The sequence below is a fragment of the Lolium rigidum genome, chromosome 7 (genome assembly GCF_022539505.1).
Source record: "Lolium rigidum isolate FL_2022 chromosome 7, APGP_CSIRO_Lrig_0.1, whole genome shotgun sequence".
NCBI classification, from domain to species: domain Eukaryota; kingdom Viridiplantae; phylum Streptophyta; class Magnoliopsida; order Poales; family Poaceae; genus Lolium; species Lolium rigidum.
The window spans coordinates 323,048,287-323,056,998 of NC_061514.1; positions in this window are offsets into that span (position 1 = coordinate 323,048,287).

The window sequence follows — 8,712 nt, forward strand, 5'->3', positions numbered from 1 at the left end:
TTTTGGTGCATGGATCGTCTCTTCAAGGACTTCCAACCCTTTGCGCCAGTTCAGCAGTGCTGTCAGAAGCACCAGTTTTGGCGTGCAAGGCAGCCTCTTTCTCATTAAGCTGTTGGTGTTTCGTCTACAGCATCGGCTTTCAGCGGAAGGAAGGTGATCAATGGGGGCAAGTTTGGCTCGCTCTGCATGGTGGCTGTCTCAGATTACCTGAGCTCAAAGCCCTTTGTTTGATCTGTGCATCCTCACCGCTAGTCTCGCCTTGACTGAGGCTCGGGGGGCAGCTGGCCTGGTAGATGCTCTGTTCGTTAGAAGCCGATTGAGGCGTCATCGGCTGATCCTTCATTGCAACCTCCTTCAAAAATGGTGAGGTCTTGCAGAAGAAGATCATTGGGCCTGGTTGGAAGAATTCAAAGGCTCTCTTGAAGACCCCACATTATCCACCAGATCTCAAGGTCATCAGTTGAAGAATTGGAGGATGGATCGTAAAGGACCGATGCGTTGCTATCGGCTCATTAAGCATTGGCTAAGTGGACAAATTGACAAAATCAGTATGAGGGGAATCGGCTAAATTGGCTCAAGGGAAATCGGCAAAATCAAATTGGGGAAATTCTTCATTGATAAGCAAGATTTCTTACATAAAGAGCTGATTGCTCCCAAAAGGAAGTACTAGGGGATACATTGCCCCGTCTACTACTACTGGTCCTATGCTAATGGTCCTATCTATGGGCCGTCGCTGCCCTCGTCGTCGCCGTCGTCGCCGCTGTCGGCGCTACTCCCGGCGGGCTCATCGTCGCTGCTCCAGCGGCCGCCGGCCGGGCCCTCATTGTCCTCATCCTCCTCATCAGCGTCGTCGTCGTCGCTGTCGAAGTCGCTGAGGTTCCCCGGCCAGGGGCAGAACCGTTTGGCCGGCGGTTCGTCGGAGGAGGTGTCGTCCTCCTCCTCTTCCTCCTCCTTCTCCTCCTCCTCCTCCTCGGGAGAGGTGAAGTCGTCGCAGGAGAAGCGATCGTCATCGCTCTCCTCCTCCGTTTCCCCGTCTGCGAGGAAGTGGAGGTCACTTTCCCCGTCGGTCAAGGACTTGTCGTCCTCTGACCAGACGGAGAAATCATGGCTGGATTCCTCCCCGGCCTCGATGGCACGGCGGGTGTTGGCCGCATGGACCTCCGCCGGGTTCTGCTCCGGCGTCGGCTCGCGGGAAGAGGAGGACTGGGTGGAAAGATCCAATGAAGCAGAGGAGGAAGAAGACATGGTGGCGCAGGAGGGCTTTTGGAGTGCTAATGCGAAGGGGATGCGGAAGTGAACTGTTTGGAGCGGTTAAATAAAAGGGGATATAGTGGAAATTCAATGCCACAGTAGTTTCCGAGGAAGTGGTGCCTAAAAAAAACTGCCAGGTCACGCGGAGAAGTTGAGAAGGCAAGGCATCATGATGAAGGATACTGCGACGGTTCTGCCACGACATGACCCGACGAAGAAAAAGCAGAGTGATTTTGGAATTATCAATTCCAAAACCTGGGGGGCATGTGTTATCACCAGAATTTAACCGAGTCAGAGGTGGGCCGCGATCAAGATGGGCTTGAAGATTATACATGGAAGAATATACATGAATCGGCCTTATATGCAAAGTTTGGGCTAGTTTGCCCGTGTATCTGTAATATAGTAGATTGCGTGTCGGTTAGTTAGAGTTTGCCTCGTGCACGGTTGGGATTATTCCCACGTTAGAAAGTCTACGGACTATAAATATGTATCTAGGGTTTATGAAATAAACAACAATCATCGTTCACCACAAATCAATCTAGGCGCATCGCCAACTCCCTTGTCTCGAGGGTTTCTTCCGGGTAAGCATCATGCTGCCTAGATCGCATCTTGCGATCTAGGCGAGTACAAGTTTATTCGTTGTTCATGCGTTGCTCGTACTCGAAGCCTTTTTGATGGCGAGCAACGTAGTTATCTTAGATGTGTTAGGGTTAGCATTGTTCTTCGTATCATATGCTCGTCGTAGTGCAACCCTTAGACATCTAGCCGCCCTTACACCTATCTTAGGTGTAGGGGCGGCACCCGCTTGATCATTATTTAGTAGATCCGATCCGTTATGATTGCTCCTTGTTCTTCAAGGATTAGTTTAATATCTGCATAGTTAGGCCTTACAAAGGGTTGGAGGATCCAGCGACGTGTAGGGTGTAGTTTGCTAGCCCTAGACAGGATGTTCCGAGGATCAACCTCGTGTTGGTTTTTAGGCCTTGTCTAGGATCGGCTTACGATCACCGTGCACGGCCGCGAGGCCCAATCGTGAGTAGGATGTTCCGATTATGCGGTGAAAACCCCAAATCGTCGTAGATCGTTTTAGCTTTATCTTGATCAAGCAGGACCACCATATATTCGTACACCTCGTATGAATCATGGGTGGATCGGCTCCTTGAGCCGATTCACAGGACAACCTGAGAGCCGATCGAGGCTCGTATTTAATGTTTACGTGTATGCCATGCAGGAAACTAAGCGAGGCATCTCCATCACCTTCCTGACCAGGTATAGGTCAGGTGGCACGCCCTTGCACCAGCATCGGACGTGCGTGCCGGAGTCTTTGCGGGCCGTCGCTCGGAGGGACCAGGGCCAGCCGCAGCCCTAAGTTGCTCCCGGCTCTACTGTGTTGCCCGTCGCTGCTCGCCGGTGGGTTTCTGACCGCAACAATTTCACATTGCCTCCTTTACTGTGTTTGAGTGGATTTCTTTGCTCCATTAAATTTCAGTAACCTTGGTTAATGTGGAGAAGTGTTGGGAATGATTGTATCCTCTCTGAACATGTGAGTTTTTGATTATGCACTAACCCTCTAATGAGATTGTTTTGAGTTTGGTGTGGAGGAAGTTTTCAAGGATCAAGAGAGGAGGATGATATAATACGATCAAGAAGAGTGAAAAGAGCTTGGGGATGCCCCCTTGGTTCATCCCTACATATTTCAAGAAGAATCAAGTATCTAAGCTTGGGGATGCCCAAGACATCCCCTTCTTCATCAATAACTTATCAGGTCACCTCTAGTGAAACTATATTTTTATTCCGTCACATCTTATGTGCTTTACTTGGAGCGTCTGTGTGTTTTATTTTCGTTTTGTTATTTTCATTCTCTGAATAAATTCGGATCCTAGCAATCCATGTGTGGGAGAGAGACACTCCGCTTTTTCATATTGAACACTAGTGTTCTTAGTTTTAATTTTAATGTTCATGGCAAAAGTTAAAAGCTGCTGCATTTATTGCTATTAGGTTGGAAATAGAAAATGCTTCATGTGCTAATTGGTATATGGTCTTGAATAATTTGATACTTGGCAATTGTTTTGAGCTCTCAAATAGATCATGTTTAAGCTTGTTGAAATTTGGTTTGCATGATTGGTGTCTCTAAAGTATAGATATTTTCTGGTAAAAGTTTTTGAACAACAAGGAAGACAGTGTAGAGTCTTATAATGCTTGCAATATGTTCTTATGTAAGTTTTGCTGTACCGGTTCATACTTGTGTTTGCTTCAAACAACCTTGCTAGCCAAAGCCTTGTACTGAGAGGGAATGCTTCTCGTGCATCCAAAACCTTGAGCCAAAACTTATGCCATTTGTGTCCACCATAACTACCTATCATCTGGTATTTTTCTGCCATTCCAAGTAAATACTTCATGTGCAACCTTTAAACAATTCAAAAGTTATTATATCTTATTTGTGTCAATGTTTTATAGCTCATGAGGAAGTATGTGGTGTTTTATCTTTCAATCTTGTTGGGCATACTTTCACCAATGGATTAGTGGCTTCATCCGCTTATCCAATAATTTTGCAAAAAGAGCTGGCAACGGGGTTCCCAGCCCCAATTAATTAACTTTTATTACTAAATCTCTTCACATGTTTTGCCCTGATTCATCAATAAGCAACTTAATTTTGTAAATAGACACTCCTCCATGGTATGTGAAATGTTGGAAGGCACCCGAGGATTCGGTTAGCCATGGCTTGTGAAAGAAAAAGGTTGGGAGGAGTGTCATCCATAAATAAAACTAAAATACATGTGTAAACAAAAGAGAAGAGGGATGATCTACCTTGTTGGTAGAGATAACATCCTTCATGGGAGCCGCTCTTTGAAAGTATGTTTGACAAGGGGGTTAGAGTGCCCACTACCATTCGTTGACAACAACAAACACCTCTCAAAACTTTACTTTTATGCTCTCTATATGATTTCGAAACTTGAAAAGCTCTAGCACATGATTTAATTCCTGCTTCCCTCTGCGAAGGGCCTTTCTTTTACTTTATGTTGAGTCAGTTTACCTACTTATTTCTATCTTAGAAGCAAACACTTGTGTCAACTGCGTGCATTGATTCTTACATGCTTACTTATTGCACTCATCATATTACTTTGTGTTGACAATTATCCATGAGATATACATGTTGAAAGTTGAAAGCAACTGCTGAAACTTAAATCTTCCTTTGTGTTGCTTCAAAACCTTCTATTAAGAATCTACTGCTTTATGAGTTAACTCTTATGCAAGACTTGTTGATGCTTGTCTTGAAAGTACTATTCATGAAAAGTCTTTGCTATATGATTCAGTTGTTTAGTCATTATCTTTACCATGGCTTTGAATCACTTCATTCATCTCATATGCTTTACAATAGTATTGATCAAGATTATGATAGTAGCATGTCACTTCAGAAATTATCCTTGTTATCATTTACCTACTCGAGGGCGAGTAGGAACTAAGCTTGGGGATGCTTGATACGTCGCAAACGTATCTACAATTTCTTATGTTCCATGCTAGTTTTATGACAATGCTCACATGTTTTATTCATACTTTATATCATTTTTATGCATTTTCCGGCACTAACCTATTAACAAGATGCCGAAGCGCTAGTTCCTGTTTTCTGCTGTTTTTGGTTTCAGAAATCCTACACAGGAAATATTCTCGGAATTGGACGAAACAAAAGCCCACGGTCTTATTTTCCATGAAGGCTTCCAGAACACCGAAGAGGAGACGAAGAGGAGCCACGAGGCAGCCACACCCTAGGGGGGCGCGGCCCCACCCCTGGCCGCGCCGCCCTATGGGGTGGGCCCCTCGGGACTCCACCGACATCGCCCCTTCGCCTATATATTCCTTCCGTCGCGAAAACACTAAAGGAGTCGACGATATTCCACGAAGAGTTCCGTAGCCACCGCCATCGCGAAGACAAGTTTCGGGGGACAGAATCTCTGTTCCGGCACGCCACCGGGACGGGGAATTGCCCCCGGAAGTCATCTCCATTGACACCACCGCCATCTTCATTGCTGTTGCTGTCTCCCATGATGAGGAGGGAGTAGTTCTCCCCCAAGGCTGCGGGCTCTACCGGTAGCTATGTGGTTCATCTCTCTCTCCCATGGTGTGATCTTTATGTGATCATGAGCTTTGTATCACTATTAATCTATGTGCTACTCTAGTGATGTTATTAAAGTAGTCTATTCCTCCTCCATGATGTAAAGTTGACATTGTGTGCATCATGTAGTACTTGGCATAGGTTATGATTGTAATCTCTTATAGATTATGAAGTTAACTATTACTATGATAGTATTGATGTGATCTATTCCCCCTTTCATAGCTATTGGTGACAGTGTGTATGCTATGTTAGTACTCGGTCTAAATTGCAACGGTCTATTACGCACTCTAGAGGTTACTTTAATATGAACTCCGGAAGTTGTGGAGCTTGTTTACTCCGGCTTGGGGTGTGCTTTTGTAGCCCTACACAATGAATGGTGATTTTTTATCCAACAAGAGGGTGTTTAAGAGTAGCATTTATTTATTCAGTTATGTGATCATTGTTGAGAGTGTCCACTAGTGAAAGTATGATCCCTAGGCCTTGTTTCTTAGCATTGAAACACCGTTTCCAACAAGTTCTGTTACATGTTCGCTTGTTGCCATTTATATTTCAGATTGCAATTACTACTTACAATCATCCATATTACTTGTATTTCACTATCTCTTCGCCGAACTAGTGCACCTATACATCTGACAAGTGTATTAGGTGTGTTGGGGACACAAGAGACTTCTTGTATCTTAATTGCAGGGTTGCTTGAGAGGGATATCTTTGACCTCTACCTCCCTGAGTTCGATAAACCTTGGGTGATTCACTTAAGGGAAACTTGCTGCTGTTCTACAAACCTCTGCTCTTGGAGGCCCAACACTGTCTACAAGAATAGAAGCGTGCGTAGACATCACATACTTATACTGAAGATAGGAAGATCAAGCTTGCTTCCTCATAATTTGATGGTTATGCATTGCGTTGGGTGATTGGAGTGGCACGCAAACGTCAAGATGATCATGAGCTGCCAGTTCGTACATGGTGAGAGATGAAGGAACTTATGCAAGCTCGTTTCATGCCCACTAATTATTTGCGGTCTATATATGATAAGTTGACCCTATTGAGAAAAGGTGTGAAGACTGTTGATGAATATTACATGGAGATGGAGATGCTAATGCAGCATGGCCGTGTCCGTGAGTCACTTGAGATGACAATGCAGCATTTTCACAATGGTTTGAAGTATGATATCAAAGCCATTGTTCGTCATTACAGTTACACCACTATGAATGAGTTGCTACATCATGGAAGAGAAGCTGAATCACAGTTGGCTGACGAAGCAAAGGTTAAAGGTCGTGCTACGGGAGCTGGGCGCTACACGCCTAGGGCGCCTCCATCTACGACGCCGGCACCATCTTCGTGCCCTGCACCTTATTCGACTCGTCTAGCAAGCCGGTCTCCAATGTGTCTAACACAAAAAAGTCTGAATCCGCGATATTAATTGTCATACATGTGGTGGCAAGGGTCACTTTAAGAGGGATTGTCCTAATCGCAAGGTCGTGATTATTAATGAGGACAATGAGTATGAGATTGGAGATGATGTTGATCCATATGCTCCAGAAGATGATGACTATGACAATGATGGTGTAGATGCTTATCCGTCTAAAGCTTGCACTATTGTTGTGTCTCATCGTGCTCTTAATGTGTTGCCAAGTGCATCTACTCAGCGCTGCAATTTGTTCCAAACAAAGGCTTTAGTTGGTCCTGACAAGGCTTGCAATGTCATTATTGATGGCGGGAGTTGCCGCAATTTAGCAAGCAAGGAGTTGTGTATCAAGCTAAAGTTGAAGTATCTACCGCACCCGCATCCATACTATATTCAGTGGTTGAGCGATAATGGTGAGATGAAGGTAAACCACATGGTGCGTGTTGAAATTGTGATTGGGCCGTATAAGGATTCCATTGATTTTGATGTGGTTCCTATGACGGTGTGTCACCTACTATTGGGTCGGCCTTGGATCTATGACCGTTCTGTGCAACACAATGGTCGTGCCAATACATATCACTTGGAGTTCAAGGGCAAGAAAATCAACTTGCAACCTATGTCACCACAACAAATTGTCAAAGAATCTCGTCAGAAAGTTGAAGTAAACTTGGAGGATGCACCTTTAGATAGGCGAGCGAAATGTAATGTCGTGAGTGATATAACGAAAAGTGAGAGAATGAATTACTTAGTGCTTTTAGCCACCAAAGAAGACATGAGCAAATTTAGTGAGGATCATACAGCCATGCCTCTTGTGCTCATGTACAGGGTACGGTTTTGGTTTCTGATGACGCGTAGAGCACATGCCCGTTGGGAACCCCAAGTGGAAGGTGTGATGCGTACAGCAGCAAGTTTCCCTCAGTAAGAAACCAAGGTTTATCGAACCAGTAGGAGTCAAGGGCCACGTGAAGGTCGTTGGTGACGGAGTGTAGTGCGGCGCAACACCAGGGATTCCGGCGCCAACGTGGAACCTGCACAACACAATCAAAATACTTTCCCCCAACGTAACAGTGAGGTTGTCAATCTCACCGGCTTGCTGTAAACAAAGGATTAAATGTATGGTGTGGAAGATGATGTTTGTTTGCGAAGAACAATAGAGAACAATTGTTGTAGTAGATTGTATTCAGATGTAAAAGAATGGACCGGGGTCCACAGTTCACTAGTGGTGTCTCTCCAATAAGAAATAGCATGTTGGGTGAACAAATTACAGTTGGGCAATTGACAAATAGAGAGGGTATAACAATGCACATACATATCATGATGACTAATATGAGATTTACTTAGGGCATTACGACAAAGTACATAGACCGCTATCCGAGCATGCATCTATGCCTAAAAAGTCCACCTTCGGGTTAACATCCGCACCCCTTCCAGTATTAAGTTGCAAACAACGGACAATTGCATTAAGTATGGTGCGTAATGTAATCAACACAAATATCCTTAGACAAAGCATCGATGTTTTATCCCTAGTGGCAACAGCACATCCACAACCTTAGAACTTTACGTCACTCGTCCCAGATTCAATGGAGGCATGAACCCACTATCGAGCATAAATACTCCCTCTTGGAGTCACAAGTATCAACTTGGCCAGAGCCTCTACTAGCAACGGAGAGCATGCAAGATCATAAACAACACATATATGATAGATCAATAATCAACTTGACATAGTATTCCATATTCATCGGATCCCAACAAACACAACATGTAGCATTACAAATAGATGATCTTGATCATGATAGGCAGCTCACAAGATCTAACATGATAGCACAATGAGGAGAAGACAACCATCTAGCTACTGCTATGGACCCATAGTCCAAGGATGAACTACTCACACATCAGTCCGGAGGCGATCATGGTGATGAAGAGTCCTCCGGGAGATGATTCCCTT